The sequence below is a fragment of the Mirounga angustirostris genome, unplaced genomic scaffold (genome assembly GCF_029215605.1).
Source record: "Mirounga angustirostris isolate CCGP_5_RB_7025 unplaced genomic scaffold, mMirAng1.0.hap1 SCAF_3, whole genome shotgun sequence".
Taxonomy (NCBI): domain Eukaryota; kingdom Metazoa; phylum Chordata; class Mammalia; order Carnivora; family Phocidae; genus Mirounga; species Mirounga angustirostris.
In genome coordinates, this window is record NW_026991711.1 from 155,829,771 (window position 1) to 155,847,354 (window position 17,584).

Sequence of the window (17,584 nt, forward strand, 5' to 3'; positions counted from 1 at the left end):
CTTACAATTTTGTTGGGGTGAAGTCCCAAAGCTGGATGGTGAATTTCCAAGAGGGACTAAATGGAGGAAGGTGGAATGTCATAAGAACGATTCTTTGGCTCTTTGGGTAGCGAGGTGTCCTGGGGTTTGTATCACAGCTACCTTTTTTTCAAAACAGCTACCAAATCCATATGAGCAGTCCAACCAAAATTGAACAGTTCTTTTTTTGTAGATTATTCAGGGTCTTAATCATCTTCTCCTTCATCATCTGTTTCTCTCTTCCTCTATTCCCACTTTCTTCCCCCCCTTTTATCTGCATCTTGGTCCTCACTGTCTTCACCTTCATCAACTTAATCATGTCCAAGTTCTACTTTTTCCCCACTGACTTCATCTTCATCCTCTTTGCCTTCCACATCTTTGTCTTTGTCTTTATCCTTTTTATCATCAAACTCTTCCTCCTCACCATCCTCATCCCCATCTTCTCCTTCATCCTCCTCTTCTTCATCCACACCAACCACCTTGGCATCTAAGTGAGGGGCTTCCCAATCCTCTTGTCATAGCTATCCAGGTAGGCCCACTGGGGCAGGAGTTTGAAGACACTCTCTCAGTAGTCATTCAGGTTCATAACCTCACAGTTAAATCTAGGCTTTTCAGATATTCCAACTTTTTCAAAGGCTCCAAGATGATATCAGTCTTTCAGTTTATTTCCACTTAAGTTTAGCAGTGTGAGATTTGGAAGTTTTTCTGCTAGCATGACCAGATCTCCAAAGATTCTATTGTCACTAAGCTCAAGCTTTTTCAATTTAGGTAGTTTGGGCAGATTTGAAACTGAAATCAAGCCTGCATTTATTAAACTAAGGAATTCTAAGTTCACACATTCAGCAGTTAAGCCCTCAATTTTCACATCATATGATTTGCCATTGTCCAGGACAAGTTCTCAGACAGCTGCCGGGGTCTAGTTCCTCAGCCCCAGCTGGATCTTCCTCTTCATATCTATGTTTCCTTCTTCCCCTCTCTTCAAACTTAACTTTGGATGGTGGGGGCAGAACACAGAGAGGCTTCCCAGCCTGCACAGCAAGGGCCCTTGGGAGCAGTGTGCAGGCAGTTGAGCAGAGCCCCAGGAGCCCCAATTCACTTTCTTATGTGGGTTTTCTAACATATAATATTGTGGGAATCACATTGTGGTTATCTAAAATAATGGCATAATTAATTTTTTTCAAATGCTAACATTGAATAGGATATGTTATCTTGTTTCTGAAATTTACACCTTAAAAAAAGTACATAATAATCTTAATTTCCAATGGGTATTTTAAATATTTCTTGTGATCTTTAATATTTTCTGCTAAATAAATGGATTTGCAATCATAAGGAGTTGAGCACTATTATTTAACAAAATCGGGGACTGCTTTAAGGATGTTATAATAAGTAAATAGATATCATCTGCACTGTAAAGCAGAAAAATTTCAAGCAGTTAACATGCAAAACCTTGTAGAGTTTCAATCCTTGATATAGCAAATATCTAATTGATTTTCTAACATAATAAATGTTTTTAATCTTTAGAAAAGAAGTGGTGACAAATCTTTAAGCATTATGTATAAAAATAAAAAAAGCAATTTAAGTATGATAAGACCACTGTCAATAAAAGAAAAAAGTATGTTCAGCTTTCCTGTTGGGTTTTATGAAATTTGAATTTGTTTTTGAATTAGACCAGATTTAGTACTACGCCAAATGGATCATTTCAATACAGTTGTAATGAACATTACCATGTACCGTATAGTAAGGAAATAGAGCTTCGCTTGCCAAACTATCATTCTTGGAAGCTCTGCCAGTGCAAAAATAGCCTCCTTCCCCTGGTATAATATTTTAGGGAATTTTAAGAGGTTTTAAAATTCTTTAGAGAATTATTAGAAGTTATTTGATAAAAGAAGCAATCAGTTGTGAGTTTGAAACAGCATCACATTGCTGGTTTCCCATCTAAAAATCCTTCTTCTGACGGCTGTTTGTCACTTTGCTCAGTCATTTAGTATTGTAAAGGAACTATTTTGTGACCATCTGCCACTTAACTCTTTGGCCCCAATCTCCTCTTCTCTGATCACTATTGATTTTCCGAATGGACCCACCATAAACTAAATGTAGCAATTATTACATTTAGGTTAGAAACAGCCTTTGCCACTGTAGGTTATATCTGGATTACTAAAGAATCAGTCAAAAACAACCAACAAAATGAAAGCATTTCCTGGAGACAAAGATTTTTAAAATGCTACAATTAAGTTTATGTCTATATTATCATCATTAGCCCATATTTTCTATTTTTTAAAATAAATTAGCCACACAAATTCCCACATTTAAGTCCTAAGCAAATGTTAACATGGCTGGTCCTCCCAAATGCATTCATTGTATAATTTTTTGAACTATGTGCCATTTCTATGCAAAATTGAAATATACTTCAGGAAAAAGAATCATTTAACATAAAAAGGTATTTGAATTAAAATATTTTCTTTGGAAAGGCAAACTGTTGAGACAATAAAATTATCAGTGATTTCCAGGGGCTGAGGATCATGGAGAAGGAATGAATAGATACAGTACAATGGATTTTTAGTGCAGTGAAATGATTCTGTATGATAACATAATGGTAGATACATGACTTTATACATTTGGCAAAATCCCTAGATATGTATAACACAAAGAGTGAACCCCGATGTAAACAATGGACTTTAGTTGGTAGTAATATGCCAATAATAATTCATCCACTGTAACAAAAGTACCACACCAATGCAAGATGTTAATGTTAGAGGAAATTGGATGGAGTGGCAGGGTGAGGAGAGGCAATAAATGGAAACTCTCCATACTTTCTATTCCATTTTGTATAAACCTAAAAGTGTTCTAAGAAATAAAGTCTATTTATTTAAAAACAAAACAAAATAAAGTCCTCCCTCTCACTTGCCTCTTTCACTTCATTATGATTTTGTGTTTCTGTCCTAAATTAACATAGAGATATGTGGAGAAGAAAATTTTGAAAGTCTGCTATAAATGAAATGGCCCAAACTAAAATCTCATGAGAAACTCAAGTAGAATTTTTGTCAACATATATTGTAACCTCCATCACGTTGGCCAGTCTGTTTAATTCCACTGTGGGTGAAGCAGGGATGGTGGAGCAGAAATTCCCATTTATAACTCCCTGAAGGAAACCAATCAATTGATGATCAGACAGGTGTTTAAAAGCATCTTGTACTGACTGAAACAGTTGATGTCTATAGACTACCGGTTCTCCAACACGTTCCCAGGCTGTGTATGACCAGGGACCCATTACGGATTTTGGGGGGTTTTTTGGAGGAGGAATGTTGTTGTTGTTTAGTTCTTTCATATGTTGAATCTATGTGTTTCAAATTTCAATACATATCATGGTGTTGGCCTTGTCTTTTGAGGTTATTAGAAAGAAAGGGGTAAGTGTCCATCAATGGATGAATGGATAAAGAAGACATGGTACACACACACACACACACACACACACACACACTGGGATACTATTCAGCCACAAAAAAAAGAATGAAATCCTGCCATTGTGATAACATAGATAGACCTTGAGGACATTATGCTAAATGAAGTACGTCAGACAGAAAAAGACAAATACCATATGATCTCACTTGAATGTGGAAGCTAAAACAAACAAACAAACAAACAAAACAAGCTCACAGATACAGAAAATAATTTACTGGTTGCCAGAGGCAAGGTGGGGTGGGCAAAATGATTGAAGGGTGTCAAGAGGTACAATCTCTAGTTATGAAATAAATAAATCATGGAGATGTAATGTACAGCTTGGGGATTATAGTTAATGCTAATGTATTGCATATTTGAAAGTTGCTAAAAGAGTAAATCTTAAAAGTCGTCATCACAATAAAAGGAAAAAGAAAGAAGGACAGGTGATACAAAAAATAGAGGACAGGAAGGAGGAAGTGGGAAAGACGGGGCGGGGGTGCTTCCTAATCCTGGCTAGGCTATGTTGTCAGTGATAGCATCTGTATGAGCCCTCATTTATTGTTCTTAAGTAAATGTGTTGATCCAAATACCACTACTGCACATTGAAATCTAAGTTAGTATAATTCAGTTGATATCATATAACAGAAACAATACATATTTAATAAGATAATTAAATAGTATGTTTACCATGTACTTTCTTCTACTCTTAAATACTCATATTTGAAGGGAGCTGCTAACAATTTAATTCACTGTACTTTTATTGATGGGAGCAAGAATAGGATGTAAATAAGAAAAAAAAAAGGTTAAAAAAATCAAGCCATATCCACTGACACCTCCAGGTTAACATGTACTAAGCTGACATTTGAAAGAGACTTACTTAAAACACATTCATGAGAGATGCTACTGAACACTGGGAAGCCCAGAAATGTGTCCCATATGTGTTCTTAACTCAAACCTAAATTCCCCATATTTGGAATAGCTCCTTTAACTCAAGGGTCACACTACTACCTCATTTTCCAAATCTTACTCCTCTCTGATAAAGAATGTCTCAGTTAATTAAGTGGTAGAGAATAATTTAATGTTTCCTTAACCATTCAATTTCTTGAATGAAAGAAAAATACCTTTAGTTTAACTAGGGACATGACGTGCAAAAGGGAATGAACAAGTCCATTATCTCTAACCCAAGGACATTAAAAAAAATCCTTCTATAGAAAGAGTCTCCCACATATTCATCATTCTCAGGGTGAACTGTGAAACTTGTTAAAGAATAGATAAGAAAAGCGTTGCCAATATGTCAACCACCTTAATACCATCCAAACTTCCTGCAATCGCTGCATTTTCTTCTGTAAGAAATGTCAAGATTTCATCAAAAAGTCTTTTAATTTGGATAGTCTCCATACAGTTGTCTGGCTATTTTCACTCTCTGGTTTGCAACTTCTCTTATACCAGTTGTCATTTCTGTAACCTTTCCAACAGCAACTGTGCAGTCTTGGGACCATGATGCAGAATATCTCACTCAACAATCCTCCCACAAACCATCTGTTTCTAGAGACATCAACAACTGTTGGCATTCGTAGACTCTATGCAAAATGGGGAAGAAATTGTTCAAAATGATAAAGTTAAACTTTCTCAGAGATCTCAAATCCCTAGCATAATAGGAAAATCATTGACATATTAAAAAATGTATTATTTGAGTAAAAGATGTCAAGTCTGGAAAAATAAAACATATAAAACCAAAGACTGAAAGTCCCTCACTTACTCTTCCATCACATTCACATAAAGTTGCACATCAAAAATTTTTAATTATAATAATAAATCTCTATAAAATTATGAAATATGCAAATAAAACAGCTACCCAAAAATGTGAAAACATTAATAAGACATTCACTCACCAAACATGGCCATACATATATATATATGCCATTGTGACATATATATGTGTATATATATATATATATATATATATATATTCTTTCATTATAAAATGACTGACAGCAATCCTTGTGCAAATCATAAATGGAACTTTATTATCTTCCTGCATTTTGATTTGAAATCTATTGTCCTTGAGATATGAATGATCACCAATAATTATTTTTAATTCATTTTCATGGGGCAACTGAATTGTTTTGGACAGATTATTTTTTTAAGATTTACTTATTTATTTGAGAGAGAGACACAGAGAGAGAGAAACATGCAAGTGGGGGGGGGGGCAGCGGGAGAGGAGGAGAAGCAGACTCCCTGTTGAGTGTAGAGCCCGATAGCGTGGATCCCGGAACCAGAGATCATGATCTGAGAGGAAACCAAGAGTCAGACGCTCAAACAACTGAACCACCCAGGTGCCCCTAGACAGATTCTATAAGAAATAAATGCCCTAAAAAGACTAATCAGTTTTACAGTTGACAGTGTGATTTAGTTTATTCTTACACATATTCTTATACAGATTTAGTGATTTCTTATACATTTAATATGATTTCCAAAATAACCTTGTGAAATACATTGGACAAATATTATCACCAATTTACAGAAGATTATTTGGTGAGTCATTCAAAGTCACATATCTTAGAAGTAACAGAGATGGAACTTAGAAGGCATTTTTACAATTCAAAAACAGTTCAAACTCTATTCAATTCTATTCAGTTCTATTCAAACACTATTGTTTGGATTGCATTTTTAAAATAAAATATGCTTTTCTTCCTTAATTTTCTTATATTACTTGCCATCATATCATCTGGGTACATAGATGATAACTGGTTTGAATATAATATATAATTAAAAAAAAAGATTTTTAAATGTCTAATACAAATGCCAAGATCTTAAAAACTGCAGGGTCTTAACAGGTTAGGAACCACATCTAGTTAGTCTTACATAGAATTTAATAACAAAATTATATATTAAATTTAAGTCTTATTTTAAAGACGGTTCCTAAAGATCCAAGTTGCCACACAATATAAATTAATTCTGAAAAATAACTCATAGCCAAAATACCTTTCAAAATTCACTTCCTTCTTTTTTAATGGATTCTTTTGTTACTTTTTGTTAGCTCCCAGCCTGTTAAATTTCATGTCATTAATGCCTAATAGTTAATGTTTTGGTCTATTTAAGACCTAAAGCTTAAATGATTTGAGTTTGGTGATTAGCAAGTCTGTAATAGTGCTGTGCCTCTCTTTGGATCTCAGGTCTGTGAACCAGAGGCAGAGCATGTTTTATCTTGTATGTATTATTCATCACTCTCATACTCAGAGGGATTTTCACAGACATGAAAGCACTTTAATTTTTCTTTTTCTGAGGACACATTCATGTCCAATTGGACCAATTACCACAGCCAGTTAACTCTCAATTATGTGGGCAAAACAAATTGTATCATTTAAAAGGTGTGATTGTCACTACAAGTGATCTTTTTGTAAATGGGTGACTGTGTCAGACTTACAGAGTTTCTGTCAAAGGGCTGAGTAATTATAAATCTCCCAGATGTTAGCAAACTTCACCAAGGTGATGTCAAACATGGGCATTCCATTCCAGTATTTTAGATCATTGGTTCTCAAAGGCAATTTTGCCTCTCCATGTAATACTCAGCACTGTCTGAAGACATGTTTGGATGTCACGTTGGGGAAGAATAGTTATTTGTGTCAAAACGCCAATAATGTCGAGGTTGAGAAACCCTGACCTAGATGGGATCATACAGGCAATGGCTAATCTGGCTAATCATAATCCTGTTCAGTTTGTTTTAAATTCTAAGAACTGAATGAATTAGCTCAAGTTAATATCTCTCTTCCTGTAATATCTGATTGTCGTTTTTAAATTCTATTTTCCTATTTATTTCCACATTACCTAAGGTTCTAAACTTTAGCTTGAGTTTCTCTTGTGTAGTTGTTAGTGTATAATGAATTGTAGAAATGACAATTATTTCTTTTTTCACATTGGGAGAGATTTGGGTTGTGAGAATTTCAGCAAACTGCTCTACCACTGCTCTCCGCCTAAGTTGGTTTACATAATAGAGAGAAAGAGAGAGAGAGAATAGATACATGACAGATACATGGGTGGATAGATAAACAGATATACAGGTAGATGATAGATGCATAGGTAGATACACAGGTAGATAGATAGATAGATAGATAGATAGATAGATAGATAGATGATAGATAGATAGATAGAATAGATTAGATAGATAGAATAGATAAGAGCTTGAACCCTAGAGCCAGTCTCCCTAGGTATGCATATTGGCTTCACTACTTACTAGTTGTGTGTCCTTTGACAAATAATATATTAGGAGCCTAAGATTTTAAATCTATAAAATTGGCAGAATATAATATTACCTACTTTATTAGAGTTGTCCATAGGATGAAACACACAAAGCCCTTAAACAGTTCCTTATGTACAATAAATGTTCAAAAATACCAGCCTTCCATATATTTACTTATATAGATGTTTTTATCACCAATAATAGTGCTTTAAAAGTAATAAAGAATTTTATTACTTAACATTATTTTACTTTTTTTGAAACACTAGAACTTCTGAAAATTACATGATTGCTTTCAATAGCTTCCAATGATACACAGATGTATATAACCTTGCTCATCTGTAAAATTAATTCTCAATGTATTTTTGATCATCATTGGAAATGAGAAAAATGAAATTAGTGTATCACTAAAAAATGAATAGATTTACCAATCTTGCTTTTTCATTTATATTGATTGAAGTACTTTTTGATTACCATTTCAAATGTAAAGATAAGATGTTTGCAATATCAGAAAATAACTGGATTGACGGATGCTGCTTTTAAATTTAAATCTATTAGCACTTTCATGCTTCTATTCCGAATTGCCCAGGCTTCAGTAATTTATTTTTCCAGGCTTATAATGTGCTTTGGGTGTTTCTGATTGTAGTTACTCATTTTTTCATCACTATCATTGATCAAAGTCTTCCTACACTTTTCTTTTTCTCCACATTGACTTAAACATGTATCTTTGTCTTCAACTTTCTGCTTTAATCTTTCTTATCTTAAAATCTTATCTCACCATGTTTGTGCTGGTTTGTTCCAAATGACTCTTACCTGAGGACTGCCCTCTGTTATGTACTCCTAAGTGATTAAATTCAGTAGGTACAGGGAAATGATAGATAGATAGATGGACAGATAGATAATAGATGAGTAGATAAACATTTATTTTATATGTTTATATTTATAAATATATAGCTATAAATATATGACATATATTTATATATGTATATAGCTGAATTTTAAATACATAGCTATAAATGATGACAGAAATGTTTGGGTCAATCTTCAGGTTTGCCTTATATCAATTCTGATGTTTAACATCACTTCTGACGTTTCACACTAGGATATGAGGATCCACTGTGTAGGTTTATACAAAGGAAGATATGGAGTTTTCCTCCATTTAAACAAGATATCCTCCAACTCATGTTGGTAAATTAGTTCAAGTGTGAAATCCTCAATATCGTCTAATATCCTCAGCCTCTAAAATGGGATTAACTTTAAATGGGAAGTTGGGGACAAAGGAGTCCTTGGTGACCCAGAGAAGGCATCTGGAGTAGTGAGAAATAGTAGCTCCATCCTATGTGAATTGACAATCATACAATTAGTTTTGCTGGGCTGCATTATGTCAGTTTTTCAACATAATATCTATAAGGAAATAGAACGGTATTTCTGAATGCTCAGATTTGCAGGAAAATAACCAGACATAAGAGAGATAATATAGCCAATAAGCAAGGGGATATGAGGCATATTGCTATTTTTATATATTGGTACCAAAACAATATGTTTTTGGAAAGCTTTCTAAAACAGAACTCTCTATACCACATGCTGAGTAAATGAGGAAGTTTCACAAACATTCCTTGAAATACCGGATGCAATATTTTATGAAATAAGGTTGAGCTTGACAATGTTTAATAACATACCTAATTCTAAAGTAACATACTCTTATAATAATATGGGATATAAATTGCGAGCTGAAAAATGTACAAAACATTTTGCTTCATTAGTGTGAACATTTTTTTTTTCCTGGCTACTATTACTTCTGATACATGCCCATACTCTTAAGCAATGGCTACTCCTAGGATGCTGGATTAAATCTAAATGGTTCAACTACAAGTCTTAAAAAGATCAGCCTGGTGCCTCTAGAAAAAGTATCATTGGAGTGTGAAATGAAAACTTGCTTTTTTTCTTCATTTTCCTGTCCTACTATTTCCATATAATCAGCTCAAGTGAACACAGCGGAGCAAACAGATCAAGGTACTGTTTCTTTCTCCAACATTAACACTTTAGTTGGTCTTAGGTAAGCAAATCACTTACCTGGGTGTTTGTTCTTTTCTTCGCCAAACTGTATATTATTTGGAAAGTAATATTATTTTTTCTCAGACCTAAGTTTTTGAGGATCCATAAATTAATGATTTTTTAAATACTTAAGAGTTTTTTTTATTATTTTTTAGGAGAGTAAATAAACCACACAATTATAAAACAGAATTCAATGTGACTTAGCCCATGTTTGATTCATGAAGTTTTGCAATGGAGCATTTAATGCATTTCGATAATGCTTTGATTTGTATATCTGTTTACATAGGACAGCCACTCAAATTCATGACAGCTTCCTTAAGTTCATCTTGGTAAAAAATTCCTAGATGATGCAGGAGAGGCTCATAAAATATCTCTGGGAATTCCAGAAAGATCCATCAAAACTTTGGAAATCTTTTAGGATATTACTACTCTCTTTATTTTTTAGTCACTTATAGAGTCAAACAAAACTTGTAGATGAGAATAATCTTGTATTTGAAGGCATATACAAAATTTTGACTCTGCAATAAGCCCAAACCAAGGACTGCTTATGTTTTCTTTCCTGCATTTTCAGCAGCAACAACTATAACAAATGTCCAGTAACTTATACAGTTAATTATTTCCTCTAAATTATTGAATCAATAATATAAATGCTATGAGAAGTATTGTTTAAAAATCCAATTATATTAATAGCAAAGTATTCCAAAATTTAAGAACATAGATTAATGTTCATTTGACATATCCTATGCAAGGGTTTTAGGACATCATGATTTTTGTGAGGCCAGCACAGACCAAAGTGACAACTATATCAAGCATCTCAACACTAACCTTGCTAGGAGATGAGTATCATTGCCCTTAAGAAGGTCCTGGTTTGGGGGCGCCTGGGTGGCTCAGTTGGCTAAGCATTGGACTCTTGATTTTGGCTCAGGTCATGATCTCAGGGTGGTAGGAACAAGCCCCACCTCGGGCTCTGTACTCAGCATGGAATCTGCTTGTCCCTCTTCCTCTGCTCCCCACCCCCTGCTCTCTCTCTCTCAAATAAATAATAAAAACAAATGAAATCTTAAAAAAAAAGGTTCTGGTTTTTTTCCACCTTTGGTGATTGAGTTCTAACATGATTTTGGTACCTCATGAAATACTTTTAAATACTGAAATATTTAGTGTATATAACAAATTCAGTTTTTTTAAGATTTTATTTATTTATTTGAGAGAGAGAAAAAGAGAGATAGCACAAGTGGGGAGGAGGAGCAGAGGGAGAAAGAGAAGCAGACTCCCTGCTGACATGGAGCCTGATGTGGGACTCGATCCCAGGACCCTGGAATTATGACCTGAGCCGAAGGCAGATGCTTAACTGACTGAGCCACCCAGGTGCCCAACATATTCGAATTTTACATACAGAATGAATTTTATTTATATAGAAAGTATATTTTTTTTAACCTAGCATGGAAAGCTATTATATTACAGGTATTTTAGACCATTAAATTTACCTTAATATGAGTATAACTCATTCTACAATATACAGCTCTTGTGTCTTACCAAGGTGCCAGGAACCTTGTTTTTCACACCTGACTAAATGCTCCATCTTGCCCATTCCTATTTTTTCTCCAACTACTTTTTTCTTCAGCTCATTCCATGTACTTTTTTTTTTTTTTAAAGATTTTATTTATTTGACAGAAAGAGACACAGCAAGAGACAGAACACAAGCAGGGGGAGTGGGAAAGGGAGAAGCAGGCTTCCCGCTGAGCAGGAAGCCCGATGCGGGGCTCGATCCCAGAACCCTGGAACCATGACCTGAGCCGAAGGCAGATGCTTAACGACTGAGCCACCCAGGCGCCCCTCCATGTACTTTTCATCACTACGTTTCCAAGTTACATTTGGGGGATCCTAAAAATGATACATCTCTGCCCATTTCATAATCTATTGAGAAATAAATGTCAAAGTGTAATAGAAGGATTTCCAGTTAATCTAGATAATGATAGAGAAATTTTTTGCAAATTACGTTTTTTCCCACAAAATCAAGCAACAATAAAAGCTGGGCAAAATATAGACCAACAAATAAGCAAATTTCTGTTTGAAGCCATCAGAGACATACGGAAGAAACCAGGACTTGAGGAGCTAGATACCTGAAAAGAAAGAAGCTTGTTGAGATGAGCCTAACACCACTTTTCCATCACAGGGTAATTCTTAAGTGGCAAGAGGTAAGAGGCTAAGAAGATAGAGTGGAGAATGGCAGCTGAGGTGGGGGTACTTTGAGTTTAAACTTCGGCAGCCTCGAGGGGTTCAATCTCAACAGTTCCGACTCTGAATCACAGAATATATCATGTCATTCCCTTGTATATAAATATTAATGGCCTACAAAACTTTAGTTGAGTTTTAGATCTTCCCATTTATGCTAGACATTTCTAGGGCCATCCATGAACCAATTCTTTTGACTTCTACCTTCTGACCCACATACATCTGGACACTCCCATATGAAACCTCAAAGTAGTTATAAAATCGAGTAAATGTCAAAACCTTAAGCTTATTTCTCTTAGTTTTCTAATTTATGACATATAAGAGATATTTTGACACACTTTTCTCCCCTTGGTTCAGATTACAATAAACTGAAAGTAAAAAGAAAATGCTGTTCATGTATTTTTGTTTTTATTAATATATTTAATCGAAGAGAATTTAATTTTATGTAAATATAAACCTTTTTCTCATATGTAGATTCTATGAGTATAAGTCTCCTTCTTAAATACGAAAAGTTTTTCCCATATCTTCCAAGAGATCTCTTTCAGATCTCATTCCTGCTAACTACAGAACTCAGGTCAGTTTAGTATTTATTTATAGTGACTAATTTGTCAACTTGTACAGATAATGTCAGTTAAAATTACTGAAAAATAGCAAAACTAAGTTCCAGCAGCCAGAAACTGTTTATTTAAAGTCTAGGCTTCTTATAATCACATTCTTATATATTATGGCTTTAGCACATTTTCTTGTATTGAACAATTTAATAATAAATGTACATTTTGTAATGGAAGCTTTCACTTAGAGTTATTATTTTTCAAGTTCTATTTATGTAAAGAATATAATTATCTTCTATATTGTGAGCAATTTCTATATATCATAGCGTTCTTAAATCCTAGTTTATATACTACTAGAGGAGCAAATGAAACAAAGAAATAGAATACTAAAACTTATATTTACATTTATTTTCACCAAAAAATGAATAAAGAAATTTAGATTTGCTAATATTTAATATATAAATTAATATCAGAGTTCTTAGTCAAATATCACATGCCAAATGAAGTAAAACCAAAGTATTTGAAAAAGTCATAACTGCTAAAGGACTGCCAGAAACAATAAGTACATTTGGAGTTAATTAAAGTTTGAAAAAGATCAAGAATTTAAAATAAATCCATGTGTAATTTTCAAAAATTTGAGTTGGTTTTTTTTTTTTTTCCTCACTTGATCGGCCTTTGCAAAGATTAGGTTCAAAGTTTGTGTATACATACATAAATATCTACATTACAATTTCTGTTTTTGGAAATGGGATGAAACCAGAGAAATCTATGGAGCGTCTGATTAGTGCTTAACACAATTAATTGGATGGCTGGTAGTTTGGAATTTAGTCATTTCAGGAATTAAATCCTGTGGGGCACAGCTGCCAAAAGTGTCCTATATTTCACAGATTAGACAATGTTTAATTAATAGATTAAAGCCAAGCAAATCATAAGCAGTACTCAGATTTATATTTTGACTAGTCAGAGATAATGTATAGCAGAAACCTGTTATGCTTATTTAACAGGGAATCACTCAATTTCAAGTTAAAAAGCATTTGCTGGTTTTGGTCATAAATCATTCTATTTGAGTCACCATCAATTTGGTTTTATATCCACTATTTATTTAGCTCCTTATGTAATACTATTCATGATATATAATAGAGGCCATTATTTTGTGCAAAAGTATTCTGCCATGGGATTTTTGGAATATTTATTCAAAAATATTTTCTAAATGAAAATTATAGAGGTTATATTTATGGATATTTGACAAGAAACATATACAATATTATGCCCCTTTCCTGTCTTAGCTAACAGATGATTCCTTTCTAACAGGCAAGTTCTATACTTCCATACGCTTGCATCCTATTTATTGGAGAATACTGAGAAGTTCTGAAGACGAAAATTACATTGTAGAAGAAACCATTTATTGCATCCCCAGTCTAATGACTGGGAAATGTGTCACTGTCAAATCTTTATACTAGTCAAAATTTGCTGTACCCCACAATGAGTCAGCTCCATTACTTACACTTAAGGATAGTGACCAAGCACAGTCTGTAAAAAAACTTAAAATGAGAGGTTTGATGGGGCGCCTGGGTGGCTCAATTGTTTAAGCATCTGCCTTTGGCTCAGGTCATGATCCCAGGGTCCTGGGATCAAGCCCTGCATCAGGCTCCCTGCTCAGCGGAGAGCCTGCTTCTCCCTTCCTTCTGCTGCTCCCCTTGTTTGTTCTCACTCTCTCTGTCAAATAAATAAAATTTTTTAAATAAGTAAACAAAAATTTTAAAAATGGGAGCTTTAGTGTTAAAAGCCACAATCTCAAAACCACAGCTGAGATGCATCATCTTTCTTCTCCACCACCCTTTCTAGATTTCCCTTACCTTCAGCCAACATTTCCACCGGTTTACATATCTTTCTGGGAGGTGTCATCAAAACTTTATCAGTGATATGTGAGTCCTTATTTACCTTGCCCTTATTAGGATATAGTTGATGTAATAGCTTATGTATATTTATTATCACATATAAAAGCGCCAAGATTTCCTTTCATGAATCTTTTGAGTTTCAGACACGTTCTTCTTGGATCCCATTATGTCACAAGAACACTAGCTTCTCATGATGATTATGGTCAATTTTCCCCAACCCACTATAGTAACTCCTTTTTTGCTTGCTTGTCTATTAGTATTAGGAACCCAAAATTGCACGGTAAAAATAGCTCCAAGTTCATCAGAATTTTACTAAGGCCGTGATGGAATTGTACTCCCTTGAAGAGAAGAATTTTAATTCTTTAAAGACCAAAATTCTAGAGATAAGAATTATAAAAATTACATAGTTTCCAAGTGGGTCACTTAGCTAAACAAGGACAAGTTCTATTCCTCTTTCCACCTCTTGTTTCCTAGACTCATTTAATCTATCTGTCAGAAACACAGCATATTCAACAGTTATTAGTTCAAAGTATGTAAGATACCTTAAATAATAGGACACCAACCTTGCAAAATATCATTCTCAAAATAATGCCTTAGGTGTGTTTTTTAAAAAAATAAACTAATGATGTAATGTATGGTGATTAACATAACATAATAAGATAAAAAAAATTTAAAAAGATATTTCCATTCTTTCAGGACAGCAGCTACTCAATGATATAACTATGATAGAACCCAAGGATCCCATAATCATATGCTCATTTTCAAGCCCTCTTTACTTGAAAAACATCCCTTGGCCCAATACAATTCTAGCAGGAATCCGTGTAAGTAAATTTAAAAAAACTCTGAAAGTCTTAGGATAGAGATGTCAAAAAAGCACTGAGGGCAGAGGTAACAAACCTACTGCCAGAATACAATTCAAATCTCAGGGTTGATAAATCACTGTTCCCTCCATGTAAGAGGAACTTAGGCAATCAACTTATCACTGAGTGGTACCATATCAAAAACTCAACATGAGGGCACCTGGGTAGCTCAGATGGTTAAGTGTCTGCCTTCGGCTCAGGTCATGATCTCAGGGTCCTGGGATTGAGCCCCACGTCGGGCTCCCTGCTCAGTGAGGAGTCTGCTTCTCTCTCCCTCTCCCCTCCTCTCGTGCTCTCTCTCTCTCTCTCTCTCTGCCTGTCAGATGGATAAATAAAATCTTAAACAAACTCAACATCAGTCAGGTATTCAGCAAGGGCAGTAGACAAACCAGTCTCAATAAAAGGGGCCCCATGTTACTGGGCTCATGCCTAGACTATACTTAACCTCTGTAACTATGTCTACTCCATTCATGGGCCTGTTGCACAAATACTGGGGTGGCTGAGGACAGAGCCTGTCTGACCTACATGAGTCACCTTATTCACCTAGTCATGAAGTGTCTCTTTTGATTGAGGTTTTAATATGAGACCCCCCAAAAAAAATCTGCACATGTGCTCACTCCTATCCATCAATACGCTTCTCCAGATTTCTGACCAACAAACCAATTTACCACTCCTCAAGATTTTGAGTATGCCCTTACCTTTAGTAAGTTCTCTCAAGATATTAAGGTGATATAAACATGTGTACTACTCACAGCTTAAACTGTTGAGTAGATTCCCCAACTATCCTTATAGCTATACATGAATGTAGCTATGGCTCATTGGCAGTCCATTTTCAGCTTGCATCAATATATTGAGCTGACCCATCTGTGAACCAGATACTAATCTTCTTCCAAACTTAGCTTTGGGGAATATTCATAGGTATGGACAAAGAATAAGGCTTTGTTGAAACAGAAAAAGGTTACCTGTTCATAAAACTTAATTGTATCTCTGGACTAAACTGCAATCAGGTTCTGAATAACTCATTTCCATACTGGATCAGTACTGCTTCTGCTCAACTTTGTGACTTAGTAAATCTAATAATACCCATTCCTTGATGAGTAGGACCACTCACACAGCCTTACTGTCCCATGATTCGTCACTCAGTCTCTACTAGAGTCTAATGCAAGTTTAGAAGCTACTTTTGACAGTAATTCTTTGCTGCAAAAGACACTGCCTTCCTCCAGAATGTGAAAGGTCTATTATGTCTATGGGAGTCTAAATAGTCCATATGACTATTTTATTTAAAGATTCCAAGAGATTCCAAAGCATTGTATCTACCAGGTCATATGGCCTAAGCAGGAAAGAAACAGGAAGGATACAAAAACTTGATATGCAGAACTGTCTACTGCAGCTGCATGTGAGCTCAGAAGATTGAGCGGATATGGAGTGAGTCATCAACAACCAGCATTTATCTATGTATGCATTGTTCTAGCATTTGTCTATGTGTGCATTGATTTATTGTGCAAATGTTTCTTCTTCATACATAAAATACAGCCAAATAAAATATAATTTGAATGAAATGTAGACAATAGGGTAAAAGAAAAGAAATAGCAGCAAGAAAAGGCCAGGAATGAAATTTTGTGTATAAAATCACACTGTGAAGTTTGCTGCATTGAAAATACATAGAAATTGACTTTTGCTGCTGAGACGATAGAGCACATTTCATGGCTCTCCTTTGTAAAATATGGCTTATCTTCAGTAATACTGATCTAGTGAAACATTTCTTACCATTCATTATATAATCAAAATATAAAAGAAGAAAAGAGGGAAAAGTAGAAATTAAAGATAATAAAGAGCTATTAGAAGGTTGTGAAAAACAAAAATAAGAGCAAGCACAAAATCTGGTCTTTTACAAAGACATATAAAATTCATAAAACACTAGCCAGGTTAACCAAGAAAAAGAAAAGAAGACAAAATTGCCAATATCAGAAATGAAAGTGGAGTCATGACTACTTAGCCCATAGACAATTAAAGGAATACTATGAATAACTTTATGACCACAAATTTTATCATTTACATGAAATGGGCCAATTCCTTGAAAGACAAAACTAGCAAAATTCATAGGAAAAAGTACATAACTATATTGCACTATACCTATTAAGGAAATTCAATCAATAATTAATAACCTTCAAAAATATAAAGTGCCAGGCCGGGATGCTTTCATTGTTGAATTCTACCAAACGTCTCAAGGGAAAATAATACTAATCTCCACAATCTTTTCCAGAAATTAGAAGCAAAAGAACCACTTTATAATTC

General features: G+C 34.6%; 1 pseudogene; it reads right to left on the minus strand.

Annotated features, from left to right (window-relative positions):
- Positions 1–224: 224 nt before the first annotated feature.
- On the minus strand, positions 225–1,138 carry LOC123838531 (acidic leucine-rich nuclear phosphoprotein 32 family member B-like; annotated as a pseudogene).
- Between the last annotated feature and the right edge of the window lie 16,446 nt (positions 1,139–17,584).